General features: G+C 45.1%; 12 non-coding genes across 12 annotated transcripts; all 12 read left to right on the top strand.

The window, feature by feature from the left end:
• The first annotated feature begins 705 nt into the window (after nt 1-705).
• On the top strand, nt 706-896 carry LOC141232027 (U2 spliceosomal RNA). The gene has a single exon (XR_012298294.1). It is a non-coding gene; the product is annotated as a U2 spliceosomal RNA (small nuclear RNA).
• Nucleotides 897-2,011: 1,115 nt separating this feature from the next.
• Nucleotides 2,012-2,202, top strand: LOC141231954 (U2 spliceosomal RNA). The gene has a single exon (XR_012298223.1). It is a non-coding gene; the product is annotated as a U2 spliceosomal RNA (small nuclear RNA).
• Nucleotides 2,203-3,317: 1,115 nt separating this feature from the next.
• Nucleotides 3,318-3,508, top strand: LOC141232026 (U2 spliceosomal RNA). Its single transcript, XR_012298293.1, has one exon. It is a non-coding gene; the product is annotated as a U2 spliceosomal RNA (small nuclear RNA).
• A 1,115-nt stretch (nt 3,509-4,623) lies between these two features.
• LOC141232025 (U2 spliceosomal RNA) lies at nt 4,624-4,814 on the top strand. Its single transcript, XR_012298292.1, has one exon. It is a non-coding gene; the product is annotated as a U2 spliceosomal RNA (small nuclear RNA).
• A 1,115-nt stretch (nt 4,815-5,929) lies between these two features.
• LOC141232024 (U2 spliceosomal RNA) lies at nt 5,930-6,120 on the top strand. The gene has a single exon (XR_012298291.1). It is a non-coding gene; the product is annotated as a U2 spliceosomal RNA (small nuclear RNA).
• Nucleotides 6,121-7,235: 1,115 nt separating this feature from the next.
• On the top strand, nt 7,236-7,426 carry LOC141231942 (U2 spliceosomal RNA). The gene has a single exon (XR_012298212.1). It is a non-coding gene; the product is annotated as a U2 spliceosomal RNA (small nuclear RNA).
• A 1,115-nt stretch (nt 7,427-8,541) lies between these two features.
• On the top strand, nt 8,542-8,732 carry LOC141231559 (U2 spliceosomal RNA). Its single transcript, XR_012297873.1, has one exon. It is a non-coding gene; the product is annotated as a U2 spliceosomal RNA (small nuclear RNA).
• Nucleotides 8,733-9,847: 1,115 nt separating this feature from the next.
• LOC141232022 (U2 spliceosomal RNA) lies at nt 9,848-10,038 on the top strand. Its single transcript, XR_012298289.1, has one exon. It is a non-coding gene; the product is annotated as a U2 spliceosomal RNA (small nuclear RNA).
• Nucleotides 10,039-11,153: 1,115 nt separating this feature from the next.
• Nucleotides 11,154-11,344, top strand: LOC141232021 (U2 spliceosomal RNA). The gene has a single exon (XR_012298288.1). It is a non-coding gene; the product is annotated as a U2 spliceosomal RNA (small nuclear RNA).
• A 1,115-nt stretch (nt 11,345-12,459) lies between these two features.
• Nucleotides 12,460-12,650, top strand: LOC141232020 (U2 spliceosomal RNA). Its single transcript, XR_012298287.1, has one exon. It is a non-coding gene; the product is annotated as a U2 spliceosomal RNA (small nuclear RNA).
• A 1,115-nt stretch (nt 12,651-13,765) lies between these two features.
• On the top strand, nt 13,766-13,956 carry LOC141232019 (U2 spliceosomal RNA). Its single transcript, XR_012298286.1, has one exon. It is a non-coding gene; the product is annotated as a U2 spliceosomal RNA (small nuclear RNA).
• A 1,115-nt stretch (nt 13,957-15,071) lies between these two features.
• Nucleotides 15,072-15,262, top strand: LOC141232018 (U2 spliceosomal RNA). Its single transcript, XR_012298285.1, has one exon. It is a non-coding gene; the product is annotated as a U2 spliceosomal RNA (small nuclear RNA).
• Nucleotides 15,263-16,178: the final 916 nt, after the last annotated feature.

The raw sequence follows: 16,178 nt of genomic DNA, 5'->3' as shown, positions 1-16,178 counted from the left end.
GAGCTAACAGGTATGTGCGCTGGTTACTCTGCTGCGCTTAAAATTTCTTTTTTGGTTTGCTACAATGTCTTTTCTGAAACGTTGTCTCCTTCTGCTGGAACACTGACTTCTTTCATTTAATGCCTGCAGACTATAAAAGAGAACCCAACCCAAAAAGTTTGGTTGATTAGTCTGTGGCATTCTGTTAAACTGTTGCTTATGGCGGTCTCTGTGAGCTTCTCAGCGACATTCAGCCAGCCAGGTATCCTGCCTGCAGTAGATGGAATGTGGCAATGGAACGCTGGCTGCGCGTGTCATAATAGGCTCTGAGCCTTTATATACCTGTGCACAGCAGCAGCCACCTTCAGTCTGCTGCTGGACAGCCAGCAGCAGCAGCAGCAGGAGAGGTATGTAATCAGGAGCCCTCCTGCTAAGGGTAGACAGCTGCTCGTTCCACCCCACCCCCCGCCTTAATTGGTTCTCCTCCCTTCCAACGGTGTTGAGGCGGGTGGGAACAGCAGGGGGTGAAGGTGCTGTGTTTAAAGAGGTGGAGTTATGCAGATCTAAAACGCGTGGATTGCAGCAGCAGGAAGCCGAAAAGTGCAGGCATGTAAGGGATCTAGAGGTTGACAACATGTCTTCTTAACGGGAGTCCAGGAGCTCATCTCCACAAATGGACTTTTTAGGATCCTTGGGTGGCTCCGTAGTTTGAAACCAATTCTGGTTATCGCTTCTCGGCCTTTTGGCTAAGATCAAGTGTAGTATCTGTTCTTATCAGTTTAATATCTGATACGTCCCCTATCTGGGGACCATATATTAAATGGATTTTTAGAACAGGGAGATGGAAAAAGAGCTTGCTCTGTCCACTCCACGCATTGACCTGGTATTGCAGTATCTCCAGGACCGGTGCACCCCTTCTTTAATGCAGTTTCTAAAATCAGAAAGAATTGAATTCAATGTTTTTTGTTCATTTTGCTTGTTTGTCGGATTTTGGGATGGACTCTTTGGCTTTGCTTTTCTTCTCCTCATTGGATTTTTCATGTTCAAAGTTGCAGAAGCCAGATTACAAGCTCATTTTGGTTCAACTTCAGCAACTGTGCATTGCATTGCCATGTAATGTGATGCAATGCTATCTTTCTAGCTCTCCCTTTTTACTTCCTTTTGGATAAACAGACATATTAGGCAAGCATTTTGGAGCTTTCACCTAAATAACTACAGGTGGTGATATAAGCTGCACAATATAATTGACCTTTCAGTATATTGTTGCACACACACCATCTATTTAGCAAATGCCCTTGTTATCAACAGCAGCCTTTTAAACTCACCTGAGCTAACAGGTATGTGCGCTGGTTACTCTGCTGCGCTTAAAATTTCTTTTTTGGTTTGCTACAATGCCTTTTCTGAAACGTTGTCTCCTTCTGCTGGAACACTGACTTCTTTCATTTAATGCCTGCAGACTATAAAAGAGAACCCAACCCAAAAAGTTTGGTTGATTAGTCTGTGGCATTCTGTTAAACTGTTGCTTATGGCGGTCTCTGTGAGCTTCTCAGCGACATTCAGCCAGCCAGGTATCCTGCCTGCAGTAGATGGAATGTGGCAATGGAACGCTGGCTGCGCGTGTCATAATAGGCTCTGAGCCTTTATATACCTGTGCACAGCAGCAGCCACCTTCAGTCTGCTGCTGGACAGCCAGCAGCAGCAGCAGCAGGAGAGGTATGTAATCAGGAGCCCTCCTGCTAAGGGTAGACAGCTGCTCGTTCCACCCCACCCCCCGCCTTAATTGGTTCTCCTCCCTTCCAACGGTGTTGAGGCGGGTGGGAACAGCAGGGGGTGAAGGTGCTGTGTTTAAAGAGGTGGAGTTATGCAGATCTAAAACGCGTGGATTGCAGCAGCAGCAAGCCGAAAAGTGCAGGCATGTAAGGGATCTAGAGGTTGACAACATGTCTTCTTAACGGGAGTCCAGGAGCTCATCTCCACAAATGGACTTTTCAGGATCCTTGGGTGGCTCCGTAGTTTGAAACCAATTCTGGTTATCCCTTCTCGGCCTTTTGGCTAAGATCAAGTGTAGTATCTGTTCTTATCAGTTTAATATCTGATACGTCCCCTATCTGGGGACCATATATTAAATGGATTTTTAGAACAGGGAGATGGAAAAAGAGCTTGCTCTGTCCACTCCACGCATTGACCTGGTATTGCAGTATCTCCAGGACCGGTGCACCCCTTCTTTAATGCAGTTTCTAAAATCAGAAAGAATTGAATTCAATGTTTTTTGTTCATTTTGCTTGTTTGTCGGATTTTGGGATGGACTCTTTGGCTTTGCTTTTCTTCTCCTCATTGGATTTTTCATGTTCAAAGTTGCAGAAGCCAGATTACAAGCTCATTTTGGTTCAACTTCAGCAACTGTGCATTGCATTGCCATGTAATGTGATGCAATGCTATCTTTCTAGCTCTCCCTTTTTACTTCCTTTTGGATAAACAGACATATTAGGCAAGCATTTTGGAGCTTTCACCTAAATAACTACAGGTGGTGAGATAAGCTGCACAATATAATTGACCTTTCAGAATATTGTTGCACACACACCATCTATTTAGCAAATGCCCTTGTTATCAGCAGCAGCCTTTTAAACTCACCTGAGCTAACAGGTATGTGCGCTGGTTACTCTGCTGCGCTTAAAATTTCTTTTTTGGTTTGCTACAATGCCTTTTCTGAAACGTTGTCTCCTTCTGCTGGAACACTGACTTCTTTCATTTAATGCCTGCAGACTATAAAAGAGAACCCAACCCAAAAAGTTTGGTTGATTAGTCTGTGGCATTCTGTTAAACTGTTGCTTATGGCGGTCTCTGTGAGCTTCTCAGCGACATTCAGCCAGCCAGGTATCCTGCCTGCAGTAGATGGAATGTGGCAATGGAACGCTGGCTGCGCGTGTCATAATAGGCTCTGAGCCTTTATATACCTGTGCACAGCAGCAGCCACCTTCAGTCTGCTGCTGGACAGCCAGCAGCAGCAGCAGCAGGAGAGGTATGTAATCAGGAGCCCTCCTGCTAAGGGTAGACAGCTGCTCGTTCCACCCCACCCCCCGCCTTAATTGGTTCTCCTCCCTTCCAACGGTGTTGAGGCGGGTGGGAACAGCAGGGGGTGAAGGTGCTGTGTTTAAAGAGGTGGAGTTATGCAGATCTAAAACGCGTGGATTGCAGCAGCAGCAAGCCGAAAAGTGCAGGCATGTAAGGGATCTAGAGGTTGACAACATGTCTTCTTAACGGGAGTCCAGGAGCTCATCTCCACAAATGGACTTTTCAGGATCCTTGGGTGGCTCCGTAGTTTGAAACCAATTCTGGTTATCGCTTCTCGGCCTTTTGGCTAAGATCAAGTGTAGTATCTGTTCTTATCAGTTTAATATCTGATACGTCCCCTATCTGGGGACCATATATTAAATGGATTTTTAGAACAGGGAGATGGAAAAAGAGCTTGCTCTGTCCACTCCACGCATTGACCTGGTATTGCAGTATCTCCAGGACCGGTGCACCCCTTCTTTAATGCAGTTTCTAAAATCAGAAAGAATTGAATTCAATGTTTTTTGTTCATTTTGCTTGTTTGTCGGATTTTGGGATGGACTCTTTGGCTTTGCTTTTCTTCTCCTCATTGGATTTTTCATGTTCAAAGTTGCAGAAGCCAGATTACAAGCTCATTTTGGTTCAACTTCAGCAACTGTGCATTGCATTGCCATGTAATGTGATGCAATGCTATCTTTCTAGCTCTCCCTTTTTACTTCCTTTTGGATAAACAGACATATTAGGCAAGCATTTTGGAGCTTTCACCTAAATAACTACAGGTGGTGAGATAAGCTGCACAATATAATTGACCTTTCAGTATATTGTTGCACACACACCATCTATTTAGCAAATGCCCTTGTTATCAACAGCAGCCTTTTAAACTCACCTGAGCTAACAGGTATGTGCGCTGGTTACTCTGCTGCGCTTAAAATTTCTTTTTTGGTTTGCTACAATGCCTTTTCTGAAACGTTGTCTCCTTCTGCTGGAACACTGACTTCTTTCATTTAATGCCTGCAGACTATAAAAGAGAACCCAACCCAAAAAGTTTGGTTGATTAGTCTGTGGCATTCTGTTAAACTGTTGCTTATGGCGGTCTCTGTGAGCTTCTCAGCGACATTCAGCCAGCCAGGTATCCTGCCTGCAGTAGATGGAATGTGGCAATGGAACGCTGGCTGCGCGTGTCATAATAGGCTCTGAGCCTTTATATACCTGTGCACAGCAGCAGCCACCTTCAGTCTGCTGCTGGACAGCCAGCAGCAGCAGCAGCAGGAGAGGTATGTAATCAGGAGCCCTCCTGCTAAGGGTAGACAGCTGCTCGTTCCACCCCACCCCCCGCCTTAATTGGTTCTCCTCCCTTCCAACGGTGTTGAGGCGGGTGGGAACAGCAGGGGGTGAAGGTGCTGTGTTTAAAGAGGTGGAGTTATGCAGATCTAAAACGCGTGGATTGCAGCAGCAGCAAGCCGAAAAGTGCAGGCATGTAAGGGATCTAGAGGTTGACAACATGTCTTCTTAACGGGAGTCCAGGAGCTCATCTCCACAAATGGACTTTTCAGGATCCTTGGGTGGCTCCGTAGTTTGAAACCAATTCTGGTTATCGCTTCTCGGCCTTTTGGCTAAGATCAAGTGTAGTATCTGTTCTTATCAGTTTAATATCTGATACGTCCCCTATCTGGGGACCATATATTAAATGGATTTTTAGAACAGGGAGATGGAAAAAGAGCTTGCTCTGTCCACTCCACGCATTGACCTGGTATTGCAGTATCTCCAGGACCGGTGCACCCCTTCTTTAATGCAGTTTCTCAAATCAGAAAGAATTGAATTCAATGTTTTTTGTTCATTTTGCTTGTTTGTCGGATTTTGGGATGGACTCTTTGGCTTTGCTTTTCTTCTCCTCATTGGATTTTTCATGTTCAAAGTTGCAGAAGCCAGATTACAAGCTCATTTTGGTTCAACTTCAGCAACTGTGCATTGCATTGCCATGTAATGTGATGCAATGCTATCTTTCTAGCTCTCCCTTTTTACTTCCTTTTGGATAAACAGACATATTAGGCAAGCATTTTGGAGCTTTCACCTAAATAACTACAGGTGGTGAGATAAGCTGCACAATATAATTGACCTTTCAGTATATTGTTGCACACACACCATCTATTTAGCAAATGCCCTTGTTATCAACAGCAGCCTTTTAAACTCACCTGAGCTAACAGGTATGTGCGCTGGTTACTCTGCTGCGCTTAAAATTTCTTTTTTGGTTTGCTACAATGCCTTTTCTGAAACGTTGTCTCCTTCTGCTGGAACACTGACTTCTTTCATTTAATGCCTGCAGACTATAAAAGAGAACCCAACCCAAAAAGTTTGGTTGATTAGTCTGTGGCATTCTGTTAAACTGTTGCTTATGGCGGTCTCTGTGAGCTTCTCAGCGACATTCAGCCAGCCAGGTATCCTGCCTGCAGTAGATGGAATGTGGCAATGGAACGCTGGCTGCGCGTGTCATAATAGGCTCTGAGCCTTTATATACCTGTGCACAGCAGCAGCCACCTTCAGTCTGCTGCTGGACAGCCAGCAGCAGCAGCAGCAGGAGAGGTATGTAATCAGGAGCCCTCCTGCTAAGGGTAGACAGCTGCTCGTTCCACCCCACCCCCCGCCTTAATTGGTTCTCCTCCCTTCCAACGGTGTTGAGGCGGGTGGGAACAGCAGGGGGTGAAGGTGCTGTGTTTAAAGAGGTGGAGTTATGCAGATCTAAAACGCGTGGATTGCAGCAGCAGCAAGCCGAAAAGTGCAGGCATGTAAGGGATCTAGAGGTTGACAACATGTCTTCTTAACGGGAGTCCAGGAGCTCATCTCCACAAATGGACTTTTTAGCATCCTTGGGTGGCTCCGTAGTTTGAAACCAATTCTGGTTATCGCTTCTCGGCCTTTTGGCTAAGATCAAGTGTAGTATCTGTTCTTATCAGTTTAATATCTGATACGTCCCCTATCTGGGGACCATATATTAAATGGATTTTTAGAACAGGGAGATGGAAAAAGAGCTTGCTCTGTCCACTCCACGCATTGACCTGGTATTGCAGTATCTCCAGGACCGGTGCACCCCTTCTTTAATGCAGTTTCTAAAATCAGAAAGAATTGAATTCAATGTTTTTTGTTCATTTTGCTTGTTTGTCGGATTTTGGGATGGACTCTTTGGCTTTGCTTTTCTTCTCCTCATTGGATTTTTCATGTTCAAAGTTGCAGAAGCCAGATTACAAGCTCATTTTGGTTCAACTTCAGCAACTGTGCATTGCATTGCCATGTAATGTGATGCAATGCTATCTTTCTAGCTCTCCCTTTTTACTTCCTTTTGGATAAACAGACATATTAGGCAAGCATTTTGGAGCTTTCACCTAAATAACTACAGGTGGTGAGATAAGCTGCACAATATAATTGACCTTTCAGTATATTGTTGCACACACACCATCTATTTAGCAAATGCCCTTGTTATCAACAGCAGCCTTTTAAACTCACCTGAGCTAACAGGTATGTGCGCTGGTTACTCTGCTGCGCTTAAAATTTCTTTTTTGGTTTGCTACAATGCCTTTTCTGAAACGTTGTCTCCTTCTGCTGGAACACTGACTTCTTTCATTTAATGCCTGCAGACTATAAAAGAGAACCCAACCCAAAAAGTTTGGTTGATTAGTCTGTGGCATTCTGTTAAACTGTTGCTTATGGCGGTCTCTGTGAGCTTCTCAGCGACATTCAGCCAGCCAGGTATCCTGCCTGCAGTAGATGGAATGTGGCAATGGAACGCTGGCTGCGCGTGTCATAATAGGCTCTGAGCCTTTATATACCTGTGCACAGCAGCAGCCACCTTCAGTCTGCTGCTGGACAGCCAGCAGCAGCAGCAGCAGGAGAGGTATGTAATCAGGAGCCCTCCTGCTAAGGGTAGACAGCTGCTCGTTCCACCCCACCCCCCGCCTTAATTGGTTCTCCTCCCTTCCAACGGTGTTGAGGCGGGTGGGAACAGCAGGGGGTGAAGGTGCTGTGTTTAAAGAGGTGGAGTTATGCAGATCTAAAACGCGTGGATTGCAGCAGCAGCAAGCCGAAAAGTGCAGGCATGTAAGGGATCTAGAGGTTGACAACATGTCTTCTTAACGGGAGTCCAGGAGCTCATCTCCACAAATGGACTTTTCAGGATCCTTGGGTGGCTCCGTAGTTTGAAACCAATTCTGGTTATCCCTTCTCGGCCTTTTGGCTAAGATCAAGTGTAGTATCTGTTCTTATCAGTTTAATATCTGATACGTCCCCTATCTGGGGACCATATATTAAATGGATTTTTAGAACAGGGAGATGGAAAAAGAGCTTGCTCTGTCCACTCCACGCATTGACCTGGTATTGCAGTATCTCCAGGACCGGTGCACCCCTTCTTTAATGCAGTTTCTAAAATCAGAAAGAATTGAATTCAATGTTTTTTGTTCATTTTGCTTGTTTGTCGGATTTTGGGATGGACTCTTTGGCTTTGCTTTTCTTCTCCTCATTGGATTTTTCATGTTCAAAGTTGCAGAAGCCAGATTACAAGCTCATTTTGGTTCAACTTCAGCAACTGTGCATTGCATTGCCATGTAATGTGATGCAATGCTATCTTTCTAGCTCTCCCTTTTTACTTCCTTTTGGATAAACAGACATATTAGGCAAGCATTTTGGAGCTTTCACCTAAATAACTACAGGTGGTGAGATAAGCTGCACAATATAATTGACCTTTCAGAATATTGTTGCACACACACCATCTATTTAGCAAATGCCCTTGTTATCAGCAGCAGCCTTTTAAACTCACCTGAGCTAACAGGTATGTGCGCTGGTTACTCTGCTGCGCTTAAAATTTCTTTTTTGGTTTGCTACAATGCCTTTTCTGAAACGTTGTCTCCTTCTGCTGGAACACTGACTTCTTTCATTTAATGCCTGCAGACTATAAAAGAGAACCCAACCCAAAAAGTTTGGTTGATTAGTCTGTGGCATTCTGTTAAACTGTTGCTTATGGCGGTCTCTGTGAGCTTCTCAGCGACATTCAGCCAGCCAGGTATCCTGCCTGCAGTAGATGGAATGTGGCAATGGAACGCTGGCTGCGCGTGTCATAATAGGCTCTGAGCCTTTATATACCTGTGCACAGCAGCAGCCACCTTCAGTCTGCTGCTGGACAGCCAGCAGCAGCAGCAGCAGGAGAGGTATGTAATCAGGAGCCCTCCTGCTAAGGGTAGACAGCTGCTCGTTCCACCCCACCCCCCGCCTTAATTGGTTCTCCTCCCTTCCAACGGTGTTGAGGCGGGTGGGAACAGCAGGGGGTGAAGGTGCTGTGTTTAAAGAGGTGGAGTTATGCAGATCTAAAACGCGTGGATTGCAGCAGCAGCAAGCCGAAAAGTGCAGGCATGTAAGGGATCTAGAGGTTGACAACATGTCTTCTTAACGGGAGTCCAGGAGCTCATCTCCACAAATGGACTTTTCAGGATCCTTGGGTGGCTCCGTAGTTTGAAACCAATTCTGGTTATCGCTTCTCGGCCTTTTGGCTAAGATCAAGTGTAGTATCTGTTCTTATCAGTTTAATATCTGATACGTCCCCTATCTGGGGACCATATATTAAATTGATTTTTAGAACAGGGAGATGGAAAAAGAGCTTGCTCTGTCCACTCCACGCATTGACCTGGTATTGCAGTATCTCCAGGACCGGTGCACCCCTTCTTTAATGCAGTTTCTAAAATCAGAAAGAATTGAATTCAATGTTTTTTGTTCATTTTGCTTGTTTGTCGGATTTTGGGATGGACTCTTTGGCTTTGCTTTTCTTCTCCTCATTGGATTTTTCATGTTCAAAGTTGCAGAAGCCAGATTACAAGCTCATTTTGGTTCAACTTCAGCAACTGTGCATTGCATTGCCATGTAATGTGATGCAATGCTATCTTTCTAGCTCTCCCTTTTTACTTCCTTTTGGATAAACAGACATATTAGGCAAGCATTTTGGAGCTTTCACCTAAATAACTACAGGTGGTGAGATAAGCTGCACAATATAATTGACCTTTCAGTATATTGTTGCACACACACCATCTATTTAGCAAATGCCCTTGTTATCAACAGCAGCCTTTTAAACTCACCTGAGCTAACAGGTATGTGCGCTGGTTACTCTGCTGCGCTTAAAATTTCTTTTTTGGTTTGCTACAATGCCTTTTCTGAAACGTTGTCTCCTTCTGCTGGAACACTGACTTCTTTCATTTAATGCCTGCAGACTATAAAAGAGAACCCAACCCAAAAAGTTTGGTTGATTAGTCTGTGGCATTCTGTTAAACTGTTGCTTATGGCGGTCTCTGTGAGCTTCTCAGCGACATTCAGCCAGCCAGGTATCCTGCCTGCAGTAGATGGAATGTGGCAATGGAACGCTGGCTGCGCGTGTCATAATAGGCTCTGAGCCTTTATATACCTGTGCACAGCAGCAGCCACCTTCAGTCTGCTGCTGGACAGCCAGCAGCAGCAGCAGCAGGAGAGGTATGTAATCAGGAGCCCTCCTGCTAAGGGTAGACAGCTGCTCGTTCCACCCCACCCCCCGCCTTAATTGGTTCTCCTCCCTTCCAACGGTGTTGAGGCGGGTGGGAACAGCAGGGGGTGAAGGTGCTGTGTTTAAAGAGGTGGAGTTATGCAGATCTAAAACGCGTGGATTGCAGCAGCAGCAAGCCGAAAAGTGCAGGCATGTAAGGGATCTAGAGGTTGACAACATGTCTTCTTAACGGGAGTCCAGGAGCTCATCTCCACAAATGGACTTTTCAGGATCCTTGGGTGGCTCCGTAGTTTGAAACCAATTCTGGTTATCGCTTCTCGGCCTTTTGGCTAAGATCAAGTGTAGTATCTGTTCTTATCAGTTTAATATCTGATACGTCCCCTATCTGGGGACCATATATTAAATGGATTTTTAGAACAGGGAGATGGAAAAAGAGCTTGCTCTGTCCACTCCACGCATTGACCTGGTATTGCAGTATCTCCAGGACCGGTGCACCCCTTCTTTAATGCAGTTTCTAAAATCAGAAAGAATTGAATTCAATGTTTTTTGTTCATTTTGCTTGTTTGTCGGATTTTGGGATGGACTCTTTGGCTTTGCTTTTCTTCTCCTCATTGGATTTTTCATGTTCAAAGTTGCAGAAGCCAGATTACAAGCTCATTTTGGTTCAACTTCAGCAACTGTGCATTGCATTGCCATGTAATGTGATGCAATGCTATCTTTCTAGCTCTCCCTTTTTACTTCCTTTTGGATAAACAGACATATTAGGCAAGCATTTTGGAGCTTTCACCTAAATAACTACAGGTGGTGAGATAAGCTGCACAATATAATTGACCTTTCAGTATATTGTTGCACACACACCATCTATTTAGCAAATGCCCTTGTTATCAACAGCAGCCTTTTAAACTCACCTGAGCTAACAGGTATGTGCGCTGGTTACTCTGCTGCGCTTAAAATTTCTTTTTTGGTTTGCTACAATGCCTTTTCTGAAACGTTGTCTCCTTCTGCTGGAACACTGACTTCTTTCATTTAATGCCTGCAGACTATAAAAGAGAACCCAACCCAAAAAGTTTGGTTGATTAGTCTGTGGCATTCTGTTAAACTGTTGCTTATGGCGGTCTCTGTGAGCTTCTCAGCGACATTCAGCCAGCCAGGTATCCTGCCTGCAGTAGATGGAATGTGGCAATGGAACGCTGGCTGCGCGTGTCATAATAGGCTCTGAGCCTTTATATACCTGTGCACAGCAGCAGCCACCTTCAGTCTGCTGCTGGACAGCCAGCAGCAGCAGCAGCAGGAGAGGTATGTAATCAGGAGCCCTCCTGCTAAGGGTAGACAGCTGCTCGTTCCACCCCACCCCCCGCCTTAATTGGTTCTCCTCCCTTCCAACGGTGTTGAGGCGGGTGGGAACAGCAGGGGGTGAAGGTGCTGTGTTTAAAGAGGTGGAGTTATGCAGATCTAAAACGCGTGGATTGCAGCAGCAGCAAGCCGAAAAGTGCAGGCATGTAAGGGATCTAGAGGTTGACAACATGTCTTCTTAACGGGAGTCCAGGAGCTCATCTCCACAAATGGACTTTTCAGGATCCTTGGGTGGCTCCGTAGTTTGAAACCAATTCTGGTTATCGCTTCTCGGCCTTTTGGCTAAGATCAAGTGTAGTATCTGTTCTTATCAGTTTAATATCTGATACGTCCCCTATCTGGGGACCATATATTAAATGGATTTTTAGAACAGGGAGATGGAAAAAGAGCTTGCTCTGTCCACTCCACGCATTGACCTGGTATTGCAGTATCTCCAGGACCGGTGCACCCCTTCTTTAATGCAGTTTCTAAAATCAGAAAGAATTGAGTTCAATGTTTTTTGTTCATTTTGCTTGTTTGTCGGATTTTGGGATGGACTCTTTGGCTTTGCTTTTCTTCTCCTCATTGGATTTTTCATGTTCAAAGTTGCAGAAGCCAGATTACAAGCTCATTTTGGTTCAACTTCAGCAACTGTGCATTGCATTGCCATGTAATGTGATGCAATGCTATCTTTCTAGCTCTCCCTTTTTACTTCCTTTTGGATAAACAGGCATATTAGGCAAGCATTTTGGAGCTTTCACCTAAATAACTACAGGTGGTGAGATAAGCTGCACAATATAATTGACCTTTCAGTATATTGTTGCACACACACCATCTATTTAGCAAATGCCCTTGTTATCAACAGCAGCCTTTTAAACTCACCTGAGCTAACAGGTATGTGCGCTGGTTACTCTGCTGCGCTTAAAATTTCTTTTTTGGTTTGCTACAATGCCTTTTCTGAAACGTTGTCTCCTTCTGCTGGAACACTGACTTCTTTCATTTAATGCCTGCAGACTATAAAAGAGAACCCAACCCAAAAAGTTTGGTTGATTAGTCTGTGGCATTCTGTTAAACTGTTGCTTATGGCGGTCTCTGTGAGCTTCTCAGCGACATTCAGCCAGCCAGGTATCCTGCCTGCAGTAGATGGAATGTGGCAATGGAACGCTGGCTGCGCGTGTCATAATAGGCTCTGAGCCTTTATATACCTGTGCACAGCAGCAGCCACCTTCAGTCTGCTGCTGGACAGCCAGCAGCAGCAGCAGCAGGAGAGGTATGTAATCAGGAGCCCTCCTGCTAAGGGTAGACAGCTGCTCGTTCCACCCCACCCCCCGCCTTAATTGGTTCTCCTCCCTTCCAACGGTGTTGAGGCGGGTGGGAACAGCAGGGGGTGAAGGTGCTGTGTTTAAAGAGGTGGAGTTATGCAGATCTAAAACGCGTGGATTGCAGCAGCAGCAAGCCGAAAAGTGCAGGCATGTAAGGGATCTAGAGGTTGACAACATGTCTTCTTAACGGGAGTCCAGGAGCTCATCTCCACAAATGGACTTTTCAGGATCCTTGGGTGGCTCCGTAGTTTGAAACCAATTCTGGTTATCGCTTCTCGGCCTTTTGGCTAAGATCAAGTGTAGTATCTGTTCTTATCAGTTTAATATCTGATACGTCCCCTATCTGGGGACCATATATTAAATGGATTTTTAGAACAGGGAGATGGAAAAAGAGCTTGCTCTGTCCACTCCACGCATTGACCTGGTATTGCAGTATCTCCAGGACCGGTGCACCCCTTCTTTAATGCAGTTTCTAAAATCAGAAAGAATTGAATTCAATGTTTTTTGTTCATTTTGCTTGTTTGTCGGATTTTGGGATGGACTCTTTGGCTTTGCTTTTCTTCTCCTCATTGGATTTTTCATGTTCAAAGTTGCAGAAGCCAGATTACAAGCTCATTTTGGTTCAACTTCAGCAACTGTGCATTGCATTGCCATGTAATGTGATGCAATGCTATCTTTCTAGCTCTCCCTTTTTACTTCCTTTTGGATAAACAGACATATTAGGCAAGCATTTTGGAGCTTTCACCTAAATAACTACAGGTGGTGAGATAAGCTGCACAATATAATTGACCTTTCAGTATATTGTTGCACACACACCATCTATTTAGCAAATGCCCTTGTTATCAACAGCAGCCTTTTAAACTCACCTGAGCTAACAGGTATGTGCGCTGGTTACTCTGCTGCGCTTAAAATTTCTTTTTTGGTTTGCTACAATGCCTTTTCTGAAACGTTGTCTCCTTCTGCTGGAACACTGACTTCTTTCATTTAATGCCTGCAGACTATAAAAGAGAACCCAACCCAAAAAGTTTGGTTGATTAGTCTGTGGCATTCTGTTAAACTGTTGCTTATGGCGGTCTCTGTGAGCTTCTCAGCGACATTCAGCCAGCCAGGTATCCTGCCTGCAGTAGATGGAATGTGGCAATGGAACGCTGGCTGCGCGTGTCATAATAGGCTCTGAGCCTTTATATACCTGTGCACAGCAGCAGCCACCTTCAGTCTGCTGCTGGACAGCCAGCAGCAGCAGCAGCAGGAGAGGTATGTAATCAGGAGCCCTCCTGCTAAGGGTAGACAGCTGCTCGTTCCACCCCACCCCCCGCCTTAATTGGTTCTCCTCCCTTCCAACGGTGTTGAGGCGGGTGGGAACAGCAGGGGGTGAAGGTGCTGTGTTTAAAGAGGTGGAGTTATGCAGATCTAAAACGCGTGGATTGCAGCAGCAGCAAGCCGAAAAGTGCAGGCATGTAAGGGATCTAGAGGTTGACAACATGTCTTCTTAACGGGAGTCCAGGAGCTCATCTCCACAAATGGACTTTTCAGGATCCTTGGGTGGCTCCGTAGTTTGAAACCAATTCTGGTTATCGCTTCTCGGCCTTTTGGCTAAGATCAAGTGTAGTATCTGTTCTTATCAGTTTAATATCTGATACGTCCCCTATCTGGGGACCATATATTAAATGGATTTTTAGAACAGGGAGATGGAAAAAGAGCTTGCTCTGTCCACTCCACGCATTGACCTGGTATTGCAGTATCTCCAGGACCGGTGCACCCCTTCTTTAATGCAGTTTCTAAAATCAGAAAGAATTGAATTCAATGTTTTTTGTTCATTTTGCTTGTTTGTCGGATTTTGGGATGGACTCTTTGGCTTTGCTTTTCTTCTCCTCATTGGATTTTTCATGTTCAAAGTTGCAGAAGCCAGATTACAAGCTCATTTTGGTTCAACTTCAGCAACTGTGCATTGCATTGCCATGTAATGTGATGCAATGCTATCTTTCTAGCTCTCCCTTTTTACTTCCTTTTGGATAAACAGACATATTAGGCAAGCATTTTGGAGCTTTCACCTAAATAACTACAGGTGGTGAGATAAGCTGCACAATATAATTGACCTTTCAGTATATTGTTGCACACACACCATCTATTTAGCAAATGCCCTTGTTATCAACAGCAGCCTTTTAAACTCACCTGAGCTAACAGGTATGTGCGCTGGTTACTCTGCTGCGCTTAAAATTTCTTTTTTGGTTTGCTACAATGCCTTTTCTGAAACGTTGTCTCCTTCTGCTGGAACACTGACTTCTTTCATTTAATGCCTGCAGACTATAAAAGAGAACCCAACCCAAAAAGTTTGGTTGATTAGTCTGTGGCATTCTGTTAAACTGTTGCTTATGGCGGTCTCTGTGAGCTTCTCAGCGACATTCAGCCAGCCAGGTATCCTGCCTGCAGTAGATGGAATGTGGCAATGGAACGCTGGCTGCGCGTGTCATAATAGGCTCTGAGCCTTTATATACCTGTGCACAGCAGCAGCCACCTTCAGTCTGCTGCTGGACAGCCAGCAGCAGCAGCAGCAGGAGAGGTATGTAATCAGGAGCCCTCCTGCTAAGGGTAGACAGTTGCTCGTTCCACCCCACCCCCCGCCTTAATTGGTTCTCCTCCCTTCCAACGGTGTTGAGGCGGGTGGGAACAGCAGGGGGTGAAGGTGCTGTGTTTAAAGAGGTGGAGTTATGCAGATCTAAAACGCGTGGATTGCAGCAGCAGCAAGCCGAAAAGTGCAGGCATGTAAGGGATCTAGAGGTTGACAACATGTCTTCTTAACGGGAGTCCAGGAGCTCATCTCCACAAATGGACTTTTCAGGATCCTTGGGTGGCTCCGTAGTTTGAAACCAATTCTGGTTATCGCTTCTCGGCCTTTTGGCTAAGATCAAGTGTAGTATCTGTTCTTATCAGTTTAATATCTGATACGTCCCCTATCTGGGGACCATATATTAAATGGATTTTTAGAACAGGGAGATGGAAAAAGAGCTTGCTCTGTCCACTCCACGCATTGACCTGGTATTGCAGTATCTCCAGGACCGGTGCACCCCTTCTTTAATGCAGTTTCTAAAATCAGAAAGAATTGAATTCAATGTTTTTTGTTCATTTTGCTTGTTTGTCGGATTTTGGGATGGACTCTTTGGCTTTGCTTTTCTTCTCCTCATTGGATTTTTCATGTTCAAAGTTGCAGAAGCCAGATTACAAGCTCATTTTGGTTCAACTTCAGCAACTGTGCATTGCATTGCCATGTAATGTGATGCAATGCTATCTTTCTAGCTCTCCCTTTTTACTTCCTTTTGGATAAACAGACATATTAGGCAAGCATTTTGGAGCTTTCACCTAAATAACTACAGGTGGTGAGATAAGCTGCACAATATAATTGACCTTTCAGTATATTGTTGCACACACACCATCTATTTAGCAAATGCCCTTGTTATCAACAGCAGCCTTTTAAACTCACCTGAGCTAACAGGTATGTGCGCTGGTTACTCTGCTGCGCTTAAAATTTCTTTTTTGGTTTGCTACAATGCCTTTTCTGAAACGTTGTCTCCTTCTGCTGGAACACTGACTTCTTTCATTTAATGCCTGCAGACTATAAAAGAGAACCCAACCCAAAAAGTTTGGTTGATTAGTCTGTGGCATTCTGTTAAACTGTTGCTTATGGCGGTCTCTGTGAGCTTCTCAGCGACATTCAGGCAGCCAGGTATCCTGCCTGCAGTAGATGGAATGTGGCAATGGAACGCTGGCTGCGCGTGTCATAATAGGCTCTGAGCCTTTATATACCTGTGCACAGCAGCAGCCACCTTCAGTCTGCTGCTGGACAGCCAGCAGTAGCAGCAGCAGGAGAGGTATGTAATCAGGAGCCCTCCTGCTAAGGGTAGACAGCTGCTCGTTCCACCCCACCCCCCGCCTTAATTGGTTCTCCTCCCTTCCAACGGTGTTGAGGCGGGTGGGAACAGCAGGGGGTG

Source organism: Phyllobates terribilis, unplaced genomic scaffold (assembly GCF_046119375.1).
Source record: "Phyllobates terribilis strain yellow unplaced genomic scaffold, ASM4611937v1 Scaffold_538__1_contigs__length_1162401, whole genome shotgun sequence".
Classification (NCBI taxonomy): domain Eukaryota; kingdom Metazoa; phylum Chordata; class Amphibia; order Anura; family Dendrobatidae; genus Phyllobates; species Phyllobates terribilis.
This window is presented reverse-complemented; position numbering and strand designations above follow the sequence as displayed.